We start from the raw sequence: 27,176 nt of genomic DNA, 5'->3' as shown, positions 1-27,176 counted from the left end.
AGAAAGTGAAGAAGAACTAAAGAGCCTCTTGAGCAAAGTGAAAGAGGAGAGTGAAAAAGTTGGCTTAAAGCTCAACATTCAGAAAACTAAGATCATGGCATCCAGTCCCATCACTTCATGGCAAATAGATGGGGAAACAGTGGAAACAGTGACAGACTTTATTTTTGGGGGGCTCCAAAGTCACTGCAGATGGTGACTGCAGCCATGAAATTAAAAAATGCTTGCTCCTTGGAAATAACGTTAAGACCAACCTAGACAGCTTATTAAAAAGCAGAGACATTACTTTGCCAACAAAGGTCCGTCTAGTCAAAGCTATGATCAGAGAAATTAAAACAAAACAAAAAAACCTTTGGCATTATCACTGTTCTAGAATATCTGAAAAAATTAGAAGCTACCACTGGGTAGAAGAGTGCACCACGAATTGCAGTGATCCAAAATGGCTAGATCATCTTTAATGAATTAATAGAGAAGAACATATATTGCTAAGTTATAAATTGGTTTTAGTATTCTGGTAACTGTATTTCCATACAGTTGGATTGTTTTATATTCTGCGGCTTTTTTTTTTTTTTTTTTTTTGCATTTAAAAATGCTATTCTAAAAAGTGGTCCATAGATGTCCCAAGACTCCCAAAGGATTCCAGGGCACAAAAAAAGTTAAGAATGTAAAATTGTAAATCACTTCATGTTACTCCAGTAGTAACTTCCATCTTACTCAGACTAAAATTCCCCTTCCCTGACCTGACTTACCTGATTTCATCTCCTACCCCTCTCTCTCTCTTTCACTGCCATCTGGCACACTGGTCTCTGTTTGCGTGCTCACTCAGCTGTGTCCAACTCTGCGACCCATGGACTGTAGCCTGCCAGGCTCCTCTCTGAGTGGGATTTTCCAGGCAAGGATACTGAAGCGGGTTGATATTTCCTTCTCCAAGGGATCTTCCCAATGCAGGGACTGGTCTCTGCAACAGTCCTTAATCCTACCTCAGGACCTTTGCACTGGTTGATCTTTGTGCCTCAAATGCTCTGCGTTCAGGTGATTGAATCCCACATCCTTCTTCCTCACATCCTTCAGCTCTTTACTCAAATGACAGCTTCTCAATGACGCTTTCCTTGTTTACCCTATCTAAAATATCCCTCGATGAAACTCCCAGCTCCCATGCTTACTGTATTTTTTCTCCTTAGCATTTGTTAATCCCTAAAATGCATAGAGACATATGCTTTGTCTCTTTATCTTATTTATAGTTTGTTTCCCCACTTGGATATGAGCCCCATAAAGGCAGAAAGTTTTATCTTGTGCTTCACTGTATCCCCAGCACCTTGAACCTCACATGACACATATGAGGTTCTCAAAAATTACATACTGAATTGATTGATGAATCAATTAGTTGGTTGACATTTATCACATATCTTGGCTACTGGCTGCTTCCACACCGTGTCAAATTTGAAAGTCTCTGTTGCCCACTGGGAGGAAAGAAAAATCACACAAAATGTGCTTTTGAAACTGTGGTCACCACAGATGAAAAGGAGCTTACTTATCGGCCACTGCAGATGGGAGATACATTTTATTCCTTAAGAAAAAGAGTTTTACATCAAAGACAAAACAGATAAGTTCTAACACACACAAGTTATGGATCAAGTTATAGCATAACAAATACAGAAAAGTAAATAGAAAAATTGGCATGTGGCATACAACCAATAAAAGCACACTAACTCAGAATGTAGTAGAAGTGATGCTGGTTGATATGATCATCATACAGATTTCACCTGGCAAATGATTTTAAAAAGGAAATGGACAGCTTACAAAGGCATGAGTAAATACACGTAAGAAATCACTACATGAGTACTGCTTGACTTAACCTGCTGCTTTTAAAATGCAGAATTACCCATTTGAAGGCTTTGCTGCTTACCTATTAAAATAGCAAAGCTGCCTTTAATATTGATAAAGTCTGAAGCTCACAGCACTATCTTCATAGACATATAAAACACCTCACTCCATGCTACACACCAGGAGCATGTGGTTTTAATAAGAACAACCTTCTTCTGGTAGGATAATCTGCCAACCAGGCAAAGTAGGACTGGACTTCTTGTAATTATAAAAGGTTAAGTCAAGGACAAATAAAGGAAGTACTATTTTTTATCACATACATCCTTATACAGACATGCTCAAGTCACTCACATATTAAAAATTTACACAAAATAGGGACTTCCCTGGTGGTCCAGTGGGTAAGACTCCACACTCCCAAAGCAGGGGGCCCGGATTCAATCCCTGGTCAGGGAACTAGATCCCCTGTGACTAAGGCCAGGAGCAGTCAAATAAATAAATAAATAAAATACAAAAAAATCTTCCAAATTCCTCCTTGCAACACAGCTTCTAGAAAACAGTTTTTACACTCATCCTCCCTTCTCCTACAATACTTGCCCTAATGCTAAGTGTTTTGCTAAACACACCTCCAGACAACCAAAGCCGAAGTTCACGTCCCATCTCTGCGTGACTTGCTTGTTTAAGGCATTTGTCACTGCCCACCTCCCGGCCCTTGCAGTTCACTGATGCCACATCTCTGGCTACTTATTCTTGGTTTCCTATGAGACTCTGCTTCCTCTTCCCGAACTTTAAATCTGAGTTCACAAAATAAAATAGCTGCAGGGACTAGGTAAGATGAGAAAGGAGGTCATCTGGCCACTGTGACAACCTGGAGAGCACCAGTCCTGCCAGAAAAGGATCACTGCCCCTCATCTGTGAGCATCAGGTGGCCAGATGACCCCACACTGTCAAGGATCTCCATTAATCTTATTTTTACGGGAACTTTCCCAACTTTTTCAATGTCATCAATTTCATGGTTAATGTTTTAGTACCATAAGCCAAATCAACAGATCTGTAGCCTGGATACAGCCTATGGACCTCAAATTTGTGTCATTTCCCCCATCCTGTGGGTTTCTCATCTCGCTTCAGGTTCTTCTCCCTGAAAATTTAACTCGACTCAAGAGCCCAGGTGGGGATCTCCAGCCCAGAGCCCCCTCTACCTGGTGGATTCACGGAAATGCCTCCTGGATATATCCATTTGAATGTCCTAATGGGCCCTTGAAATAAAACACGTGTACACTTTCCCTTCATCCTCTGTTCCCAAACATCTCTCAAGTCCCTTTCCTTCCCCTCTCTCTCCTGCCTCCGCTTCAATTCAGACACACAGTGTTCCCCATGGTTTACTCAATGGACCTCTGACTGCCCTCCCCACCCCAGGCCTGCCCACATTCTCTACTCTCAAATTCATTCTCCCATCCAAGCTAAAGCCACCTTCTAAAAGGCACAGCCTTGTATAACACAGGGAACTCAGACTGGTGCTCTGTGACAAGCTAGAGGGGGTGAGATATGGGAGGGAGGGGAGGGAAGTTCAAGAGGGAGGGGACATATGTACACTTACAGCTGATTCACGTGTAGCAGAAACCAACACAACATCGTGAAGCAATTATCCTCCAATTTAAATTAAAAAAAAAAAAACAGGAAAAATGATAGTTAAATAAATAAAATGCACAACCTTAACACGCTCTGATGGCTCCCTTGGCCTTCAGGATAAACTCTGGATCCACACTGCTTGAGTCTGAATCTGCCCAAAACTTAATCTAAGACCAAGGCCATGCATGCTCAGTCATGTCTGACTCTTTCATGACCCCATGGGCTGCAGCCCACCAGGCACCTCTGTCCAGGGATTTTTCAGGCCAGAATACTGGAGTGGGCTGCCATTTCCTTCTCCAGGGGATCTTGCCCACCCAGGGATCAAACCCATATCTCCTGCATTGACAGGTGTATTCTTTACCATTGCACCACCTAAGAACAGCACTATATAAATACTTATTATTCTAGCATTAAGCATTACCAGAGCCCTGAGTGTCATCTGAGTAAGACCTGGAATTCTAAGTACACGGGGACTGACCCATCTCTTTGATACTACTTTGACCCCCACCCCAGGTAGACAGACCTGCATCAGGTTCACTCACAGCAACAATGAAAGATCAGCAAAACTCACCGGCAGGCCTTTAGTCTCCTGTGTCTCTTTCAGTACACCCCTCACTCACTTCCAGCCAACACCGTTCTTGCATTTGCCCTGTTCCCCTTTCAAAACCAGTAGGAAATGCTGTGAGGTTAGTCTTCGTGCTCAGGTATGAAGTGAGGCCTCTAGACACTTCTCACAACACCAAGGGCTCTTTGGATACAAACAACAACAACTGGGGTGGCTCACTAATAAATCCAATCTGTGTCCGTCAGAAGGCTCTCTGAAGCTCTCTGGGCCAAAGAGAAGCCTGAAGATCCACACGTGGCAACAGATAGGAGCCGGGGCACTTCTGAAGGACATGGAGACAGAAACAGCTGACAGAAGAGGTCTGGTCAGGGAGAGCAAGGAGTACACCAGTGGAATCCTCCACCCTTCAGTCCCTCCACTGACAAACGCCTGATAAGCTGGGCGAACTGTCTGTCCATCCCATGGCTGGACTGGGGCAGAAGGAATCTCAGGGGAATCCTTAACACCCACCATCCCACCAAGACAACAACCACACAAGGAGGAATAATTACCCAAAGGAAATTAGAGGGCTGCAGGAAGAGGAAAGTGATGTGTGGCTGAAAATTCCATTCAACTTTCCCCCAGAGTTCTCTATTCTTGACCTTAGAACATAAATATGAGGATGAAAAATGTTCAGGCTTCCCTGATGTCTCAGTGGTAAAGAAGCCACCTGCCAATGCAGGAGACTTGGGTTCAGTCCCTGGGGTGGGAAGATCCCCTGGAGAAGGAAATGACAACCCCCTCCAGTATTCTTGCCTGGGAAATCCCATGGACCGAGGAGCCTGGTGGGCTACAGTCTGTAGGGTCACAAAGAGTGGGACAGGACTGAGAGACTAAACAACAATGACATGAATACTGTAGAAGTCTAAGGGATTTCAGGTCTCAAGGAACAGGTCAGATTACCTCTGTGGGTGATTGAGGTCCCTCTCTAATGCCCCAAATTCCACTCGTAGTCAAGTGAGTGACATCATCTCTCCCCTACTTCTCACTAACACCCCTCCCCTCTCCACAGGCAGCCAGAGACTTTTCAAAACTAAGGGTCAGAACGTGTCTACACTTTCCATAAACCTACAGTAGCTCCTCAGTGTGATGTTCGGGACAGAGTTCAAACTCCTTTCCACAGATGTCAAAGCCAGAACATTCCCGCCTGTATCTCTGACCACTGTCTCTACCCATCTACTTCCAACCCTCTTCCTGGGCCAAGACATATTCCTTCTCATCCACAGCCATGCAGTATACTCTCTTTCCCAAATCTCACTCAAGTTACCCCCTTGGTTCCCTCCTTTTTCAGTTAATTCCTGTTTGGCCTTCCAGAAACGAGCTCCAGAGTCATCTCTTCAGGACACTCTCTTGTGAGGACTGCACACACGTGCACGTGCACACACATGCACGCACACATCTCTAGCTACACAGGCACCATGCTCGGGGCTTACAGGTCTGTACTTCTCAGCAATATCACCGAAACACAGTGATATCATCACCCAAAACACAGCAGGCAAGTGGGAGAAGTCTGGTGGGATCCTGACTAATGAATGTTCCACCTAACGGTAAAAAAAACAAGGATTTTCCTGCTCAAGAGTGGAGAAGCCTGCTTGGAGGGTGCCTTCACACCATACAGTCTTCCCTGGAGGCTCCAGGATATGGGATGAGAATGTTTGACCAAACTATCATTTCTGCCTAGTCTGTGCCCCTGATACTTCAAGGTCTTTCCAAAGTATTGTAGAAAAGCATCTATTGCTGCTAGGAGTCACAGATTTTGCATAAATCCTCAACATATTTACAACAAAACTCTCTGAGACAGCCAAATGTCTGTTGCTGTAGTAAGTTGTCACAGAGACTATTTATTTCATAGAGTGAAAAAAGAAGTTTCACTTAACATTTTAAATATGATGGTTTATGTAACATCTAATCCATTATTTGGAAGGGAGAAAAAATGTTTTTATGTTTCACAAATATCCATATCCAGCTCCTGGAAAGCAAGCTGGGAGGACTTTTTTTTTTTAACGCTTTGCCCAGAACTATCCACTATGACTCACTCCAAACTTTATCAATATAAAAAAATTATAAAATAATGAGATCCCCAGGGGATGCGAGTCAGAATCACGTGACTGAGTGGGAGCTGCGGCTGGCTCCCACTGCCCAACATCATGAGAAAGAACCTAATGGCATATCCTGAGCCTAGAAAAAAGACAGAATTCAAAATTCAAAGTATAGTTTCTATTGAGTGTGTATTGCTTTCACACCATCATCAAGTTGAAAAACAGTAAATCAAAATATCATGTCAGGACCATTTATAGATATAACCAAAAATGCACGGTCCTCAAATTCTAAAATACTACTATCTTGCCCTTCATAGAATATATTTGCCAACCCTTGAGTAAATACTTAACACTCAAATAACAAAAATGCCAACAACATAGAGATCCCCATATTTGATTATAAACTCTTCCCTTTGATCACATGTGTTCATGCTAAGTCGCTTCAGTCATGTCCAACTCTGTGTGACCCTATGGACTATAGCCTGCCGGACTCATCTGTCCACGGGATTCGCCAGGCAAGAATACTATAGTGGGTTGCCATTCTTGCTCCAGGGGAATGTCCCAACGCACTGATCAAATCTGCGTCTCTTACATCTCCTGCATTGGCACATGGGTTCTTTACCACTAGGGCCACCTGGGAAGCCCCAGTTTGGAATTCTCCAAGCAAGAATCCTGAAGAGGGCTGCCATTCCCTTCTCCAAGGGATCTTCCCAACCCAGGGATTGAAACTGGGTTTCCTACATTTCAGGCAGATTCTTTACTGTCTGAGTCACCAGGGAAGCCCTGTGATCATGTATACCTGTCGCAAATTCAAACTGGAGACTAGCATAGAAATTAAAAATTCCTAAAATGCCCTAGAATTTCTTTTGTCAGATATGGGTAGAGCAAATATTGTCTCCAATCCTGTGGTTGCTTTCATCAATTGTTATTGTTACTGTTGCATTAAAAAGTGAGTTAAAAAAGAGTTTTCAATTTGACTTATTAAAATTAATTTGCACACCTCTCCTTTCTCCAGTCTATATCCTAAGGGTGCTCATTTCTCTCTGAGTTTCAAAGTTTTCCATACAAGGAAGAACAAGGGGCGGGGAGGGGAGTAGAACAGGAAGGAAGAAAAGGAGAGACCCCAAGCCCTCCGGCAAGCACAGCAGTGATGTGGACAGAGCCCCAGAGATGGCTTTCGGCACCATCTCTGGACGAGTGCAGACTTTCTTCCTGACCTTCTAAGCAGAAGCCCTCACTCCACAGTAAATAGGGATGCACGCTTGAAAACAACGAATGATATGACACTTCTCTTTTTCAGGAGCCACCTAGTTTTTTCACTTGAAATCATAGATAAACAATACAGGGAATTGTGAAGGTTCTAAATCAGACAGTATGACACAAAAAGAAACAAAAACATATAACACAACCAAAAGTTAATTTGGCTGTGGATTTATTCTGTAGCAGTAGTTCTCAAGTGATTCCCCAATGGCTCAGTGGTAAAGAATCCACCTGCCAGTGCAGGAGATGTGAGTTCGATCCCCAGGTCAGGAAGGTCCTTGGAGGAGGAAATGGCAACTCACTCCACTATTCTTGCCTGGGAAATTCCATGGACAGAGGAGCCTGGCGGGCTATACAGTCCATGAGGTTGCAAAGAGTTGGTCATGACTGAGCATGCACGCAAGCCAGCCAAGTAGTTCTCAAAGTGTCGTCAGGGACCTCTGGGATTCCTAAGATTCTTTAAAGGGTTCATGAGGTCAAAACTATTTTCATAATAAACTAAGATGTTATTTTCCTATTTCCTTCTCATTCTCTCGCAAGTGTCCTACAGAATTTTTCATATGATATATGATATTTGAGAACATAACAGAGAAGCAAATCTAAGCATTCCATTGTGTTCTATTAACCTAGACAAATCAATTTGTAAAAGTGAAAGACAATGTCACTTATAATTTTGTTAATTAAAAAAGATAGTTATTTTTCATAAAAATATGCCATTTGTGTTAACATGTTATGAGATTATCATTAGTTTAAATGAATTAAAAATTAATTTGAAATGTATCTATTTTCATTTCTAATATAAACATTACCTGGTAGCTCAATTGGTAAAGAATCCACCTGCAACGCAGGAGACCCCAGTTCAACTCCTGGGTTGGGAAGCTCCGCTGGAGAAGGGAGGGGCTACCCACCCCAGTACTCTGGCCTGAAGAATTCCATGGACTACACAGTCCACGGGGTTGCAAAGAGTTCAACACTACTGAGCAACTTTCACATTAACAAAAGCTTAAAACAAAACCTTTTAAGCATATAAAGTTCCTGAGACCAAAACATTTGAAAATGCAATTTCACAGCAATGCAATCTCAATTTTTTTTCTCTGATTTTTTATTGTGGTAAAATATACATGACCTAAAATTTACCCTCTCAACCATTCTGAAGTATACAGCTCAACAGTATTAAAAGCATTCATAATACTGTGCAAACATCATTTGAAACTCCAGAACTCTTTTCATGCTTAAAACTGGAACTCTCTACCCAATACGGTACTTTTTGTGGATCTGTCTACTTTGTCCAATCAGCTAATCAGCCCACACTAATGGGACCCTTCCTCCTCTAGAGTGTGTAGGGTGTGTGTCTGTGTAGATTGATGTGTGGGGCAGGACCCTGTACCCTGGAGAGACAACTCCATCCCCTCCTGTTTACACCACACAGTCCCAGATGTCCACGGCTCAAAACCACCTCCAGTTTCACTCCTTATGATTTAACTCTGCCTTCATGGGGCATTCTGAACCTTAACCCCAACATCTAATAGCATTTCAGTTCAGTTCAGTTGCTCAGTTGTGTCCAACTCTTTGCGACTGCAGCATGCACGCCTGGCCTACAGGCAGGCATGGACTGAAGCATGCCAGGCCTCCCTGTCCATCACCAACCCCCAGAGTTTACTCAAACTCATGTCCATTGAGTCGGTGATGCCATCCAACCATCTCATCCTCTGTCATCCCCTTCTCCTCCCACCTTCAATCTTTCCCAGCATCAGGATCTTTTCAAATGAGTCAGTTCTTCACATTAGGTGGCCAAAGTATTGGAGCTTCAGCTTCAGCATCAGTCCTTCCAAAGAATATTCAGGACTGATTTCTTTTAGGATGGACTGGTTGGATCTCCTTGCAGTCCAAAGGACTCTCAAGAGTCTTCTCCAACACCACAGTTCAAAAGCATCAATTCTTTGGTGCTCAGCTTTCTTTATGGTCCAATTCTCACACCCATACATGAGTACTGGAAAAACCACAGCTTTGACTAGATGGACCTTTGTTGACAAAGTAATGTCTCTACTTTTTAATAAGCTGTCTAGGTTGGTCATAGCTTTTCTTCCAAGGAGCAAGCGTCTTTTAATTTCATGGCTGCAGTCACCATCTGCAGTGATTTGGGAGATCAAAAAAAAATAAAGTCTGTCATTGTTTCCACTGTTTTCCCATCTATTTGCCATGAAGTGATGGGACCAGATGCCATGATCTTAGTTTTCTGAATGTTGAGCTTTAAGCCAACTTTTTCACTCTCCTCTTTCACTTTCATCAAGAGGCTCTAGGGGCTTCCCGGCTGGCTCAGCAGTAAAGAATCTGCCTGTGATGCAGGAGCCTGAAGAGATCTGGATTCGATCCCTGAGTCAGGAAGATCCCCTGGAGCAGGGCATGGCAACCCACTCCAGTATTCTTGCCTGGAGAAGCTCATGGACAGAGGAGCCTAGTGGGCTACAGTCCATGGGGTCGCAAAGAGTCAGACGTGACAAGCAACTGAGCACCAGAGGCTCTTTAGTTCTTCACTTTCTGCCGTAAGGGTGGTGTTATCTGCTTATCTGAGTTTTTTTATATTTCTCCGGGCAATCTTGATTCCAGCTTCCACAGAGACTGAGACAGAACTGTTTTTTTTTTTGTTTGTTTGGGTGTCTCCTGAGGAGGTACAGGTCAGCAGTGGACTGCTGTGGGGGTAGGGGTTCTGGGTGCACTAGAGCTGGGTATGGCATAAGCCTTCTTGGAGGAGGTCACCATTAACTCACCATGGAGCCACTAGAACTTACACAGGCCTGGGGCAACAGACACTTGAAGGGCTCAAATAGAACCTTGAGGTCACCAGGACTCAGGAGAAAGGAGCGATGACCCCACAAGAGACTGACCCAGACTTGCCCGTGAGTGTCCAGGAGTCTCAGGCAGAGGCATGTGTCAGTGGTAGCCTAGTGCAGGGTCGGAGCGCTGAGTGTAGTAGTGCGTGCATGAAGGAGGTCGCCATTATCTTCGTTACCTCCACCATAGTTTACCCTCCGGTCAAATAACAGGGAGGGAACACAGCCCCACCCTGCAACAGAAATAGCATCTAAGTGGGGATTATTTCCAAGTTGCTGATACTAACTTACAAATGAAGGGTTTGCTGGTGAGCTCTTATCTGCTGATGTGGGTGAGAGAAGCAACTGGTAAAAAAGCAAGTAAAAGCTAACTCAGGAACTGTGAGGGTCACGTTACATAACTGTACATCCTACTGGACACTCTCTACTTCAAAGCCCCGAATAAAAGACATGAGATGAGAAGGCAAAGTGTGCTGCAGCTTCCACATTTTAAGTCTGGAGGAGCTGGAAGAAGGGAATTCAGGGCTCATCACCAAAAAGAGGCACCACGCTGACATTTGATTTCTAATTAGATCCAGAAGCTTGGGGAAACAGCTTAAAGGTAAAGCTCTCAGGCACCATATGAACTTTCATGAGATTCCTATTTTTGCATATCCGGAGCGCCTACACCATAGGATGTATGACTTAAGGAGGTGATGAGAAGGTATGAGGATACTGATACCTTTTTATACTTCCGCAAAGATAGAAAGATAAACACTCTTACATGATGACACTTTTTATTTACACATTTAGGGATGAGGAGACAAGTTTCACCAAGAAGCTTCAACCCTGAAACAGCCGAGGGGCTAAGTCTTAGCCAGGCAAGAGATCATCACCAAGAAGAGGAGGGTGGGCAGGGTCCTCATGAGCTGGTGCTATTGTTTAGTCGCTCAGCTGTGTCCTACTCTCTGCGACCCGTGAACTGTTGCCCACCAGGCTCCTGGGTCCATGAATTCTCCAGGCAAGAATACTGGAATGGGTTGCCATTTCCTTCTCCAGGGAATCTTCCCAACCCAGGGATCCACCCCACATCTCCTGCATTGGCAGGTAGATTCTCATGACACCCCCTCATGAGGGTACCACACTTAAAAACTGGGATCTTAAGAACCCACAAGAAAAACACTACCCAGAAGGTATGATTTATTGACCTCAAAGACCAAAACGCAGAAATACCCTTGCCAGAATCCAGGCATCTCTTCTCTGTCCAAATCTGCAAACTACAGTCTTTAACCCTGGAGTTCTCCCATCTCTTTAGCCAATAAACTTGTTATCTTAAGTAAACCATAAGTGTTAACTGTTAGTTACTCAGTTGTGTCTGACTCTTTGCGACCCCATGGACTGTAGTCCGCCAGGCTCCTCTGTCTATGGGAGAATACTGGAGTGGGTAGCCCCTCCCTTCTCCAGAGGATCTTCCCAACCCAGGAACTGAACTGGGGTCTCCTGCATTGCAGGCAGATTCTTTACCACCTGAGCCACCAGGAAAGCCCAAGCATGTGATTTTAGGTTCACCTTGGCAGGCCAATCAAGACTTAGGAAAGCCAAACCAGATGACAGAAGAATGAAAGCAAAAAAAAAAAAAAAAATGCAAACATGTTCAAGCCCAAAATGTTAGTCTGCGGGCATTCTTTCATCTGAACACACTAATGATTTGTCAGGATATAAGTCAGCACTACTGAAAGCAGCCTTCAAGAGGCAGATGCCTCTTCACTGATCTTTGGAGGAATTTTCAATTCCATGGTCCTGTTTATGCTGTCATTCCCTTCAATGATTGATTGGTCACTGGCAGTCCATCACTTCTTCAAGACTCCATCAGGCTCCCTGTGATGTTCCTTGTTGATCTTCAGGCCAGCATATTCTGCTACACGTGGGTTCCCAGATGATAGACCATATGCCACTCTCTTGCATCTTTTTACGGGATCCCCATGGGTACAGAGGAAGAGTCCCATGTGATGAGGAAGACCTGGTAAAGAAGGATTCCACTGAGATGCAAAAAGTTGGCTTCTAGCCATGCCTGACGCTCCCCATCGGGCCTCGCCCCCATACATCTTGGGAGAGGCTCCGCATCTCCCCGGCAGCACGCTGATCACGGATGTCTTTCCATTTAAGTCAATTTGAAAGCAGCTTGCTGGTGATCATCAAAGAGCAAATGCTTAGAATCTCACCACAAATGTTCCCACATACCCACTCACAGTTCTCCTAATTCAATTTATAAAAATGATCCAAATTAACACATCTAAATGACTCTATGGAAGAAGAATATTTGTAGAAAGATCATCTATTTTTTTAATCATAAAATTGCCAGGTTGTGGGGAGAAAAGCAGGGAAGGACAAGTAACACACTCAAACTTACTCAGTGACTGGAGACAAAGCCAGAGGAACATCTAATCTTCTAGAAGTGCTAAGTAAGTAAGTGAAGTTGCTCAGTCGTGTCCGACTGTTTGCAACCCTGTGGACTGTAGCCCACCAGGCTTCTCCGTCCATGGGATTCTTCAGGCAAGAATACTGGAGTGGGTTGCCATTTCCTTCTCCAGGGGATCTTCCCGACCCAGGGATCAAACCCAGGTCTCCCACATTGCAGGCAGACACTTTAACCTCTGAGCCACCAGAGAAGCTAGTATTGTATAACTCCCCATTCAGAGATGTGTGCGCGCTGGTTTACGGAGGAGCTGGATTCAGCTCCCTAACCTCAGCCACAGTCGCCTTCCACACAGACAGACATAGACGCCAGGCCTCCCCTGCCCTCACCCCGTGTCTGTTCCCTTTCATAACTGACCTACACCTGTACGATCTCTACTTCCTCACTCCCTATTCATTCTCGCTCAGTCCCAGCTGGCTTGAAGTCTCACCTCTCCAACATGCCTCTAACCAGCCTCCCAATGGCCATGCCATTGAACCTCTCCAGTCTCTTCATCTCTAATCTCATTTTCACAGCCTTCACAGGTGATCTTCTAGAACCATAAACTGGCTCCTGACACTCCCCTGCCACAAATCCATGAACTCCTCCCCAGAGCCCTGGTGATAAACTCTTAAGATCCTGAACTTGGCCCTAAGTGCACAGCGTGACCTGGCCCCTGCTTTCCTCTCTGAACCACGCCCCCAGCACCTTGGCTGATTCTCCTAGAGTACCTCCAACTGTCCAGGTTCATTCCTGTCTTAGAATCTCCACACCCTCCGCAGCCCGGAAATATCTCTCTCTGCCTTTTCAATGTGATAAAGTCCTCTTCACCTCTCAGAAAGAAAAGTCTCTTCCTCAGTAAGGTCTTCCCAGCTCCCCCACCTAAACTAGCGCCCGCACCCCCATCTCTGCTACTCTCCCAGATGCAATTCTTTAGAACTCTTGCCACTACTTAAGTCTTGCATTCATTTGTTAACACCTGTCTCCTCACCAGCCCCAGCCTAGTACATAACACAGGGTAGATACTCAAACACCTGTTGAATAAATGCTTGTGCAAATTTGTGTATGTAAAGAGGATAGATACACGACCACAGAAGCTAATCATTAAGTCAATGTGGGTGAGCATCTGCTGGGTGCTCAGTTGGGCTCAGGTGATCCGCTCAGGACATCAGCAGGATGCTTCATTTGTTGGGGACTTCAGCAAGCACACTGAAGCCAGCTGCTGTAACACTAACTGCTCATCTATAATGCTAAGTCGTGTCCAACTCTTTGGGATCCCACGGACTGTAGCCCGCCAGGCTGCTCTGTCCATGAGCTTCTCCAGGCAAGAATACTGAAGTGCATTGCTTATCTATAGTGTTACTGGCTAAAAGGAGGTCTTGGGTCATTATCATCCAACACGTGTGCAATTAAAGACAATTTTATAAGGTATCTACTCCAAACAAACCATGGTGCAGAAAGGAACTCTGCTCAATATTATGTAGCAACCTAAACGGGAAAAGAATTTAAAAAAAAAGAATAGATACATATATATGTATAACTGAATCACTTTGCTGTACACCTAAAACTAACACAACATTGTTAATCAACTATACAACAGTTAAAAAGCTTAATAATTATATTTAATTTTTTAATAAAAGGCTGCTTTCTTTCTCTGCCTCTTACACAATTCTGGCCAATAAGATATAAGCAGAAATGTGCTGGAAAAACTTTTGAAAGAAAAAACAAACATCAAGCAAGGCTCTGCAGGATCCCAAGGACAGCAAGACCCCCTTGTCTACAAACAAAAAAATACTACACACTAATCTAGGAACTACTTAGAGCTTAGCAAGAGGAGTTAACTTTTATAGCCCATAGATGTATGTTGCAAAGTTGCAAAGGCTGATCTTCAGAAATGATAAAGGAGGACAAGGATGGACGTTTTCTAAACCAGCTTCTACACTGGACTGCACACTCCAAATATTGTTGTTGTGTTCATCACAATTGTGATTTCTCTCCAAGTTTCACCTACAAGGTCACTGAAAGCAAAAATAAAACAACAACAGTAAAAGGTTCTTTCTTCTTCTCCCCTGCCCCAACTAAGCATTCTAGCTAGCCAAGAGTAACAGCCGAACTCCAGCTCCAGGATGAAATTCAAACTCCACCTCCTCCAAGACCCTCCCCACCCACTGTCCTCCTTATGAGACATAAAAATGATGGCCTAGAGTCAGAAGACTCCTGTGTGTGTTGCTAGCTCAGGCGTGTCCAATTCTTTGCAGCCCCATGGAGCCTGCCAGGCTCCTCTGTCCATGAGATTTCCCGGGCAAGAATACTGGACTGGGATGCCATTTCCTAGAAATGGCCAAATCCAAGTCTCACTCACTTTGCCTTATTTTTTTCATCTGTAAGTTGGACTTCCTAACCTTCCCTCAGCCTGTCACTTATTGCACTCGATTACTGTGAGAACTGAAATGAGATAACCGTGTGCTGCTGCTGCTGCTAAGTCGCTTCAGTCGTGTCCGACTGTGCGACGCCATAGACAGCAGCCCACCAGGCTCCTCTGTCCCTGGGATGCTCCAGGCAAGAATACTGGAGTGGGTTGCCATTTCCTTCTCCAGATAACCTTGTGAGGTTTCTGCAAACTGCAGTAGGCTAGACAAGATGACAAAGTCAATGTGATTTTTATCAGGACTCATATTTAGCATCTTGTGTGGTTCTGTCTTATGCGTGCTAATCTTGAGTCTCCAAGTCCGCTGTAAATTCAAGCTTGCAGAATATATCTTAGATTCTGTCCGTCCTTAGTGCCTGCAGTACTGGGCACAAGGTGGTTATTGTTGTTGTTGAGTCACTAAGTCATGTACTCAGTGATTCTTTGTGAAATAGACTGTAGCTCACCATGCTCCTCTGTCCTCCACCATCTCACAGAGAGTTTGCTCAAATTCACATCCACTGAGTCGGTGACGCTATCTCACCATCTCATCCTCTGCTGCTTGCTTCTCCTTTTGCCTTCAATCTTTTCCAGCATCAGGTAATCACACAATAACTTTTTGTGACTTGGTTACTGGCTGGCTTTTTTAATGGATTTGACAGAAAGTGCAATGTCCTGTGATTTTCCTGGATTTCTCACTGATAATCAACATCCTTTCTGGAAATAGCCATAATGTTTACCTACCCCATGACCTTTATGGTCTGTTTCCCTTTTTCCCTACCAGCTGGGCAGAGTTCCATTGGAGAGAGGATAACATTGGCTAAAGAAAAAAGGATATTTTTTCTAGCATAGTTTTCAAGTTTCTTTTCAAGGGGATATGGGGAGAAAGGGGAAGGGGAGATGGGGAGTTCAAGGGGAGAAGCAACCAAAAAGTTGCTTCGTAACAGCAAGCCACCTCTCAAGGTCACCATCCAACGAGCCCAGCCTGAGTCCTACTAAGCGCAGGGCACAGGGTCAGGGCTACAGTGATACACAAAAAGGAATAGAGCAGTGGCTCCAGCTCCACAGCCAGACTGCCAGGGACAGAATTCTAGCTTCCCATCATCCTCACTATGTGACTTTGCACATGATACTCAACTGTCTCTTTTTTCTCATCTACAATAGGGTGATTCACGGGGGCAGAGATCAGAGTTATGTAGCAATAAGCCAAGGGATGCCTAGAGCCACCCAAAACTGGACTAGGCCAAGAACAGATTCCCCACAGAGATTCTGGAAGAAGTATTGCCTGTGTGCAAACTTGATTTGGGACTGCTAGCCTCCAGAACTGTAGAAGATTTTTTTTTCTGTTGTTTAAGCCAATAAAATAAAAAATGGGGTGTTATAAGAGCCTATCTTGTAAGGTTGTCATCAGGATGAAATGAGTTAATGCATCAAGAGCTTTCAGCATAGTGCCTCATTCAGGGTAACAACAATGTCCAGCATCAAGATCCTCACAGCTAAATGAGAAGCAAAGTAAGTCTAGGAGCCATGAGCACGTAGAAATCAGGCTGGAGCCCAGGACCCCAGTCTTAGTAGGTTTTTCACACAAGTGGTACTTGGGCAGATCTACCTTTTTGACACCTGATCAGCAGGGACAGTAAGCACGCCCACCCTTCCCTCTGCCTCCAACCCCCCTGGGTAGCTGTCCTTGCCTGCTAGTGAGACCTCGGATCCAGCCCCATCCTGCAGTCTCCCATCAGCTCGGCACCCTGCAGGGGCTCCATCTATTGCTGGTTCCCACAGAAACACTGTGACCAAGAAGGGAAGCCACACTTCCCAATGGGAGTGTTTTGAGGATTAAATGAGATAATGCCTGGAAAAGTGCCAGGCAGAGTAGCTGGCATATGGTATCCAGCCAATAAATGCTATTGTTTATATAGATAGATATTGTGATGAAAAGTGAAAGTCGCTCAGTCGTGTCCGATTCTTTGCAACTCCATGGAATTCCTTGCGACTCCAGGGAATTCTCCAGGCCAGAATACTGGAGTGGGTAGTCTTTCCCTTTTTCAGGGGATCTTCCCAACCCAAGGATTAAACCCAGGTCTCCCACATTGCAGGTGGATAAAGAAGAGGACTTCTCTGGCAGTTCAGTGGTTAAGACTCCACATTCCACTGCAGCGGGCCTGGGTTCCCCCTTGTCTGGGGAACTGGAGAATGAAGATCCCACATGCCTCAAGGCATGGCTAAAAAAAAAAAGAGGAGGAGGAAAACCATTGTGATGCCTGCTCTCTTAGAGGTGACACACATCCCAGCCCCAAATGCCAGACACAGGGCAGATGGAGAACTCTGGTAGAACAGGGAGGCAGTCTCTGAAGGATGACAGTGAGAGGCAAAATTCACTGAACACAGAAGAGGTGGCTGAAGTGCCCACTCTTCGCTCCCTTTCTTTAAAATTATAAGGAAGAAGAAAAAACTTAGCCGGTGCTTTGCTGGCAAACTCAAGCGTCAGAGCATTGGCTTTTTAATATTTTAATATTTCTGAACAGAACGAAGATTGCTTCCAACCTCCCCATTTGCTCTCACATACTTGACCAGCAAAATCTTAGCTTTGCTGCATTCATTAAGGGCTTTTCTTGTTCAGGCTGATTTTCCAGGTAATGATGGCTCAGACACAAAACAGAGGCAAAACAGATTCTGCAAGTCTCCTTAAAATATTCACAGCAAGCTCTGGATTCTGAGTTTCTGAGTACTTCATGATCATCTTCTCCCTACCCCAATACTGATCATTCCTAGTTCTGAAATGACTAATTTAATATTAGAACAGGAGAAGAAAGGAATCTGATGAGAAATGAAAAAAAAAAAAAAAACAGGAGCAGAAACTTCACCTTACTGCATATGACCAAGGCCTGGCCCATCCGCCATGATCTGCTTGTAAACAGAGAATGAGTGAATCAATATCCTTAAGCAGTTTACCACCCGGGTAAAGAATGAGACCTACCTAGTACAGCAAGTTCAACCACTGAATCAATGCCACCCTCTCTCAGCCTGAGACATGTGCAGAAAGAAGGACTAGGGCATCTGCCTTTAGCAAGACGGCAGGTGCTCAGGAAAATGCTTGCATTCTGTTTACCTGGGCAGGTATTTGCAAGTAGTCAGAAAAGGGAGCAACAAGGGGTAACTTACCCAGTTCTAAGCGAATGCTTATGCAAATCCCTTAAGCAAATACTTGAAAAGGGATGGGAAGGTTTCTGATCTGGTTTTTCTCACCTGCCCTACTATGGAGGCGTGTGAGATGAAAGACAAAACTCAAGTCAGAGGGCGATGAGAAACACCCCCTCCACGCCCCAGCCTCAAACCAGGACTTCCAGGGTCATTCTGGCGGGTAGAGGTGCTTCTCCGTTGCCCTCCACCCCTGTCCTGGGTTGCCTGAGCTAGACTACCGTCTCAAGGTCCCTAGCCGAGACGCTCAGACACCAATGGCGCAAAGGGTGCTCCTTTCCCAAAAGAGACCACAAGAGGCAGAGCAGGAGAAGCCCGCGGGGGGGGGCGGGGGTGCGTGCGGGGGGTAGGTTGTTCGAAATTATCCCTGCAATGCGAAAGGCGCCCAGCCGGGCTCGCCGCGGCCCCTGCCAGCAGGTCTGGCTCGCTCGCCAGCCGATTCACCTCGAGAAGTCGGGCAGCCAACCAGCCGGGCGCGGGAAATGGAAGTTTGCGACCCCGAAGTACCCACTCCCATCACGACCGCTGATCCAGACGCACGACCGGCGGGCGACCTGACAAGGGCCCTGCCAGCCCCAAGCGGCTCCCAGCCGGAGCGTGCCAGCAGTCCCCGGGCGCAGCGCGGCACCGGAGCCAGCGCCCTGCGCCCAGGGTGCGCTCATCCCAGCAACTGTCGCGGGGCGCCCTGCACCGCTGCGGGGCAAAGGGGAGGGAAGAATGACAGGGAAGAAGGCGGAGCAGGCGGCCAGGGAAGCACTTACAGCCGTCCGGAAAGCGCCTCCTCCTCTTCTCTAGGAAGAGAAGGAACGGCTTCCCGGCTAAGGAAACGCCCCAGGGCTGCCCCTCCGCGAACTGCCGCCTTTACGCCGCTCCTGGATTCTCCAGCCTCCATCCGCCCCCCAACCCGGCGCCCAAGAATGGATTCTAGACACCCTCCCTGCGGCTTTCCGAGGGACCAGACACTGTCTCGGTTGCCGGCGGCTCGCGCAACAGGCGGATCCTTAGGGGTCCAGCGACGACGGGCTCTGGGGACCGGAGGATGGAGCGGGCCGGAGACAGGCGCACACCGCAGAACGCCAAGTTCCCTGCAGCTGTAGGTCTGCGGGGGTCGTGCACTCGTGACCTGGGCCACGGCGGGGCTGGGCAGCAGACGATGGGGAAAGTTGCGGGGTCGCACGGAGAAGTCTCCGGAGCGCGCGGGGAGGAGGGGACACGAGCATGTACCTGCAGGCGTCCGGGCGCCTTTGGCTGGTTCCGCTCCGCGCGGCCGCCCGCCCGCGCTGCAGCGATCAGGCGTCCCCGCGCGGCCCCGCGCCCGCCGCGCCGGCGGCGAGGAGAGCCCGGTGGCCCGCGTCGGTCGGTCTGTCCGTCCAGTCCGGCAGGAGCTAGGCGCCCGGGAGCCGCTGGCGGGGCGGGGCGGGGCGGGGCCCCCCTCTCGGCCGCCGCCCCATTGGTCGCAGCTCCGCCCGCCGCCTGGCTTCAGGCTCTCAGTCTGCGCTCCGGGCCGAGGGCGCGGCGCGGTGCCGCGGGCGATCGCCGGCTGCGGGACTCCGGCCGCGCGACGAGCGGACTGTTGGATAGACTGAGAGGCGGCCCCGCAGGGCGCGCGCCCCCGCCCGGACCCAAGTGCAGAGTCACCCCCGGGGCGGCGCGCCGGGTCCGGGCAGGAGCAGCAGGAGCGCGCCCCGCGCCTCCCACCTGCGCGCCCTCCGGGGATGGGTGCACCTTGATCCTGCGGGAGACGGATGACCTCCTCTACGGGCCCGGCGGCTCCCGCAACGCCTCGTCACCCCCAAGCACAGCTCTGCGAATTTGCCGGAATTTTATTCCCGAGGACGGGGGCCCCCAAGTTGTTTTAAAACAAAGTGCGAAGGAAGCAGCCCCAGATCCTGTCTGTTTACCACCAGCCCCGCTGCCTGAAGACTCGTGCACAGTGTCTTCAAGATTGTTTTATACGCTCCGTTTCTCCACTTACCAAGTCAGAAGAGCTGGCGGACGTGTGCACTGAGCGGAAGGAGGACGAGTCTGTCCCCTTCCCGAAGGATGGACGAGGGGTTCGGAGGGAGACGCCTCGGAACAAACCCAGAACCCCGGCGAGGGCGGGGTGTGGGCCAGAAGGCCTCGCCGGCCCGTCAGCACTGAGCTAGGACGCTCAGCTAACCGCCCGGAGGCGAAATGGGATGCTCGGGGACCCACCCCCGCGCTCCCCCTCCCGCCCCCAAACTGCAGATTTTTAAGTTGTGCAGACTTGCAATAATTCTTCGGAGCCAGCTGCTCCGAGCTGTAGGCGCCCAGTGTTCCTCGGATTCCCGCCCCATATCGCGCAGTCTGCCAACCGCCCCCAACCCAGCACCCTCTCTCCCATCACTTGTCCCAGACCAGCACCTAGCAAGACCACACACACATTGTTAAGTTCCAGGCCCAGAGCCAGGCCCTCGGGAGGGGATGGGGGCAAAGGGGTGTGAAGAAAGAGTGAAAGACACTTTCTCTGACCTCACCGAAGTACCCCATGGTGTCTTTGGGGGTTTTCTCAAGTTATTTTTGATTGATCAAAGCCCACAGTGGGAATCAGATAAGGGAGCAGTGCTTATAAAGTCTGGTAGGCTTCTAGAAGGAGGTCAAACCTGAACCTTACAGGGCGGTTTGGCTAGAGGAGAGGATGGTGGCCAGCAGGAATGGTGGAGGAGAAGAGAAAGTCGTCTGCCCTCAGCCTCCAGCATTTTCATTTGGCAAAGAAAGGATGCCGGATTCATGGAAGGCGAGATGGGCATGCAGATGACTAGAGAACAGCTGTTTTTTGGGGGAGCTCTCTGACCCTGATCCCATCACTCTTTGAACCCTCTAGGTTGCCCCATCTCTTGTGGAAGAGGATTCAAAGCATTTATCTACACTGCCTTAGCAAGTGGGCTGGAAAGGTAAATTTTCATGCACCATCTATCATCTATCATCAAAGCTAAGATTATTCTAAAAATATGTTTACTTTGTATCAGCACCTGAGAAGAATGCTTCCAGGTCTCTCCCAGCAGTTAGCCGTTTAATCACTATCGCCAAGTTTATCCCCGAAGTCCAGCATTGTTTACTTGAGAATGAAGTATGTTCCGTATCTCTAAGCACTGCAGAAGGCATCTGCAGTGCAGAAGAGTCTGAGTGAGGTCCTTCCCATGGGGTCTGGCTGGCACATGTGAACTGGAGGGATGGCACACACAGGGGGCTCAGAAAGAGCCCCTACTTGGCATCTGTGAGACCTGGGGACAGAAAGGACAGGCCTCCACTCTGGGCATATTTAGGGGGGAGGGGTAGCGTAAAAGGGGCACAGATTTGAGAGCCAGACTGAGTTCTCCACCTGCTGTATCCTGTGGGGAGCCCTGAGAGCATGTCACTTGGCTTTTCAGCCCTAGTTTATTCATCTATAAGGAAAGTTTCTCCCTCAAAGGGTGATCATGTGAAGCCAATGAAATAACAGGAAAGCTTTGTGTGGACCATAAAGAGTATGTCTATTTCCTATTCCAAGGTTGAGCCAGGCCAAGTGGTGAATGCACACACACACTGAGCCACACACACACAGCCACACTCTCACCACCACCCCCCATCTAAAGCCCCTTCCTCTGACCACAGTCTCCATCGCTGAAGTCCATGCTCTGATCTGTCTGACCCCTTCTTTCCTCCCACATGCCCACCTCCCACCCCACCAAAATGTCTTTTTGCCCCGTGATATGACAGCCCATTTTCTTTTCACTAACCCTGCCCACAGGGAAGCACCTGGACAAGCCGTGCATCAACCTGGAAGGGGTTAATCACCAGCTGATGCTAGTGCTCACCCCTCCATGGTTTCAGAGAAGATTCCCAGAGTTCGTGGAGGTGGGCCTCATGCAGCCTGTCTTCCAGGGCTCCATATCCTCCTTGCTCTTGATACCTCGCATTTTCAGGGTCTCCTTCTCTCACCCGCTCACCCACAAGTCTCTGTGATCTGTTCCCTCTCCCCGCCCAAAGCTGTCCTTGACCTTCCATTCTCAGGAAAGTACGAAGGACGGAAAACAGCTGGGTGGCATCCCTGGAGGCAAGAGCAGTACTCATTTGTTTTTAAATGGGGACACGTCTACAGGTGAAAAGGAAGAGGCTCTCATCTCTGGCAACAAGGTGGAGAGTGAGAGGGTATTAGTAATGATGGGCAACATTTACTCATTTGGGGGCTCTTATTTGCTAGTCTTTATCCAGTGCTATGAATGTCAATCCAGCCAATCTGAGCACATTGAACACTTACAATTCCTTAAACTCACCAGCCTTTATCATGTTGTCCCACCTTCACAGTGGCGCTTCCTCTCCTTAAACCCTCTACCAAATCCTTCTTTGCCCCACAAACTCCCCTTCTGTTAGCACACCATTCAACTGATAATCACTACCCTCTACAGGAAAACCACCCCTTTCTTGTCCTGAATGATATATCTCCTCTCTCTTTGGAAACAGTGGCAGACTTTGTTTTCTTCGGCTCCAAAATCATTGCAGATGGTGACTGCAGTCATGAAATTAAAAGACGCTTGCTCCTTGGAAGAAAAGCTATGACCAACCTAGACAGCATATTAAAAAGCAGAGACATTACATTGCCAACAAAGGTCCATCTAGTCCAAGCTATGGTTTTTCCAGTAGTCATATATGGGTGTGAGAGTTGGGCCATAAAGAAAGCTGAGCGCCGAAGAACTGGTGTGTTTGAATTGTGGTGTTGGAGAAGACTCTTGAGAGTCCCTTGGACAGCAAGGAGATCAAACCAGTCAATCCTAAAGGAAATCAGTCCTGAATACTCATTTGAAGGACTGATTTTGAAGCTGAAGCTCCAATACTTTGACTACCTGATGCAAAGAACTTACTCATTGGAGAAGACCCTGATACTGGGGAAAATGGAAGGCAGGAGGAGAAGGGGACAACAGAGAATGAGATGGTTGGATGGCATCACCAACTCGATGGACATGAGTTTGAGCAAGCTCTAGGAATTGGTGATGGACAGGGAAGCTTAGCGTGCTGCAGTCCATGGGGTGGCAAAGAGTCAGACACGGCTGAGTGACTGAATTGAAGTCTGGTGACTGATGACTGCAGTCACCACCTGCAGTGACTTTGGAGCCCAAGAAAATAGTCTCTCACTATTTCCATTGTTTCCCCATCTATTTGCCATGGAGTGATGGGACCAGATGCCTGCATAAGACAGGCATCCCAGTGCACCAGCCCTGAGCGCCCTGAGCACCCTGAGCACCCTGTCTTGTGCATCAAACCTGGACTGGTGATCTGTTTCACATATGATAAAATACATGTTTCAATGCTATTCTCTCAAATCATCCCACCCTAGCCTTCTCCCACAGAGTCCAAAAGACTGTTCTTTATATCTGTGTCTCTTTTGCTGTCTCCCATATAGGGTCATCATTACCATTTTTCTAATTCCATATATATGCATTAATATACTGTATTGGTGTTTTCCTTTCTGACTTACTTCACTCTGTATAATAGACTCCAGTTTCATCCACCTCATTAGAAGGATTCAAACGCATTCTTTTTAATAGCTGAGTAATATTCCATTGTGTATATGTACCACAGCTTTCTTATCCATTCATCTGCCAATGGACATCTAAGTTGCTTCCATGTCCTGGCTATTGTAAACAGTGCTGCGATAAACATTGTGGTACACATGTCTCTTTCAATTCTGGTTTCCTCGGTGTGTATGCCCAGCAGTGGGATTGCTGGGTCATATGGCAGTTCTATTTCCAGTTTTTTAAGGAATCTCCACACTGTTCTCCATAGTGGCTGTACCAGTTTACATTCCCACCAACAGTGTAAGAGGGTTCCCTTTTCTCTGCACCCTCTCCAGCATTTATTGTTTGTAGTCTTTTTGATAGCAGCCATTCTGACCCGTGTGAGATGGCACCTCATTGTGGTTTTGATTTGCATTTCTCTGATAATGAGTGATGTTGAGCATTTTTCATGTGTTTGTTAGCCATCTGTATGTCTTCTTTGGAGAAATGTCTGTTTAGTTCTTTGGCCCATTTTTTGATTGGGTCGTTTATTTTTCTGGGATTGAACTACAGGAGCTGCTTGTATATTTTTGAGATTAATTCTTTGTCAGTTGTTTTGTTTGCTATTATTTTCTCCCATTCTGAAGGCTGTCTTTTCACCTTGCTTATAGTTTCCTTCGTTATGCAAAAGCTTTTAAGTTTAATTAGGTCCCATTGTTTATTTTTGCTTTTATTTCTATTACTCTGGGAGGTGGGTCATAGAGGATCCTGCTGTGATTTATGTCAGAGAGTGTTTTGCCTATGTTTTCCTCTAGGAGTTTTATAGTTTCTGGTCTTATGTTTAGATCTTTAATCCATTTTGAGTTTATTTTTGTGTATAGTGTTAGAAAGTGTTCTAGTTTCAGTTTTTTGCAAGCAGTTGACCAGTTTTCCCAGCACCACTTCTTAAAGAGACTGTCTTTTCTTCATTGTATATTCTTGCCTCCTTTGTCAAAAATAAGTTTTAATTGTTTATGTACAACCAGGCAATGAGGGCCTTGAAGACTGAATTTCCACAATCTTCTCTAAGGTATGCATATTTGTGAAGTCATTTACAGTGGCTCTGTCATAGGATTGCTCAACTCAATCTGCTCCTAGTGGGAACTGACATTCTGTTTTTCCTCTATTACCTTTTATCAGGTTAAAAGAAACATATAAACTTTCACATTGATGTCTTTGCTTGGATGCCAGGCGGCTCAAGACTAAACCTTGTTAATTAGCTAGAATGCTTTTATTCCAGATTATTACTACAATTACTGCTTTTCTTTCAAAAAATCACTTGTATGCTTACTTTAAATGCCCTATGTTATATTAATTTTGAAAATGCCTTAAATATTTATAGCCTTAAAGTTCAAAGACTTGAATTCTAATCCACTTCTGCCTCTGAACAGGACAGTGATATCTCCTTTTCAGTTCTCTTTGGACTTGGATTAGATGATGTCCAAAGTCCTTGTGAGTTCTAAAAGCTTACCATTCTACAGATAAAGGGACACGGTTTATACTTTATTGAAGGAAAAAAGCGCTGTGACAGAATGTGACTTAAATCTCTAGGCACAAAGGAATGCTCTCCTAGATACTTGGACATTTCCTCTGAGAACCCCCAAGGTGAGTTCCATGAAACATCTGTGCCTTGGTCAAAGGCTTTGGGCAAATGCATACTGCATCCCACTTGTCAATACACACAGTGCAGTTTAGTACAGTGAAGGCTCTGTCAGAGAAGTTCAGGTCTATATAAGAATACTGCAAAGGATGGACTTCTCGATGGCCCGTAATCTGGCCAAGGCCTACCTTTTCAGCCAGCGTCAGTGGCACACTCTTTTGTCTGCCTTACCCAGTCCTACACATCTTCCCCGACTCCAACACACTCCTCACTCTTGCAATCCAGCCTCACACGTGAGCTCCATCCTTCCCCTGGGCTCTTCATGCGCTCTCTGAGCCTTCACTCTACCTACTCTATTTTGATAATGCCCTCTTCTCTATCTGGCAAATGCCAATTCAACCTCCAGTGTCATTATCACCCATTCTCTGAGGCTTTCCTTTAACCCACAAATCCAGTTTAGTTGTTCCTTCCCCTGGGTCCCGTTTTACTTTGTACAGTTATACTCCTGTACTTCTATTGCCTCCTTGGATTGAGTCTCCTCTGTTAAACTGTGAGCCCTTGAAGATTGACATTATGTGGTATTATTCAGCTCAATACCACAAAGCCTGGCCCATTATAGATGCTCTGTGACTGCTTTAAGAATAAAAGAATGAGATGGATGGATGGATGGATGGATGATGGATACAAGGATGGAATACAGGCTTTCAGGCTTCAGGGAGGGTTCAGGAAAGCAAATTCAGAGGCACCAAAGACCACCTCTGATGAGTGAACCTGGTGGGTTTTCCTTCGGGGGAATCCTGCACCTGTTTTAATAATCCTTCATTTGTATGATAGAACTTAGAGGTCTAGCCTTCTTTTCCAACCAGAAGAAGGAAGATTTTCTCTGTGATGGAGACTGCTAGGAACAACCTTGTGATCTTTTCTCTTCTGCTTCCTCAGTAGTAATATCCCCAATGGTTGCCCGGGTCATAAGGTAACCAACTCTTCCTGGTTTTCCTGGGACTGTCCCAGTTTTAAAACTGAAAGTCCAGTGTCCCAAGAACCTCCCTGGTCCAAGCAAACCAGGACAGTTGATCATCCTACAAGTTACACTGCTGGCCAGGGATAAAGTCTACATGTCCAAGCCTCTAGGACCACTAAGGGAGAGCATACAACTGAGGTCTTTCCAATGGGACGTCAGTGGAAGTGACCCATTCAGTCACTGTGCTTAGTTGCTCAGTCATGTCCGACTCTTCACCACGACATGGACTGGAGCCCACCAAGCTCTTCTGTCCATGAAATTTCCCAGGCAAGAATACTGGAGTGGATTGCCATTTCCTTCTCCAGGGGATCTTCCTGGCCCAGAGATCAAACCCACGTCCCTTGTGTCTCCTGCATTGCAGGCAGATTCTTTACCCACTGAGCCATTTGGGAAGCCACATTCAGCCACCACTGGGACAGGAGAAATTTTCTATAAAAATTTATTTTGAAAAAAAAAAAAAATCACAGCTTTTTACCATAATAATAAGGCAGTCCTACCCTAACAAGATATGGTGGTGCAAAGGAAACCAAAAGATCTTTTTGGATCTTTCAAATACACCCATGCTTCTTCTTTAAATTCAGCTGCAGTCAGCTATGAGCATTGGTCAGCTCGACTGACTAGTCATCTTTCTTTCCTCTTTCTTTTCTTCCCTTGGTTACAGAAAGCTAAATTACTCATACTCCTCAGTTACATCATATTATCATCATTAGCACGTAAGGCCTCTCTCCTGTTCTAATTGTTTATTTTGCCTTTATCCCCCTTCCACACTGCCACTGCCACCTGCTCTCGTAGGCTGCCATT

General features: G+C 46.4%; 1 protein-coding gene across 4 annotated transcripts in view; it reads right to left on the bottom strand.

Annotated features, from left to right (window-relative positions):
• Nucleotides 1-20,351, bottom strand: part of KCNS3 (potassium voltage-gated channel modifier subfamily S member 3) — a 46,053-nt gene extending 25,702 nt beyond the window's left edge. Inside the window, exon 1 of one of the 4 annotated variants that reach the window (XM_061154849.1) lies at nt 20,196-20,351. The gene's annotated coding sequence lies outside the window, so the exon portion shown is untranslated. Of the gene's footprint in view, nt 1-1,903; nt 1,919-19,444; nt 19,535-20,195 lie in introns of those variants that run through there. The other 3 variants (XM_061154848.1, XM_061154851.1, XM_061154850.1) reach the window with 3 other exon arrangements.
• Between the last annotated feature and the right edge of the window lie 6,825 nt (nt 20,352-27,176).

Source organism: Dama dama, chromosome 11 (assembly GCF_033118175.1).
Source record: "Dama dama isolate Ldn47 chromosome 11, ASM3311817v1, whole genome shotgun sequence".
NCBI lineage: Eukaryota > Metazoa > Chordata > Mammalia > Artiodactyla > Cervidae > Dama > Dama dama.
This window is presented reverse-complemented; position numbering and strand designations above follow the sequence as displayed.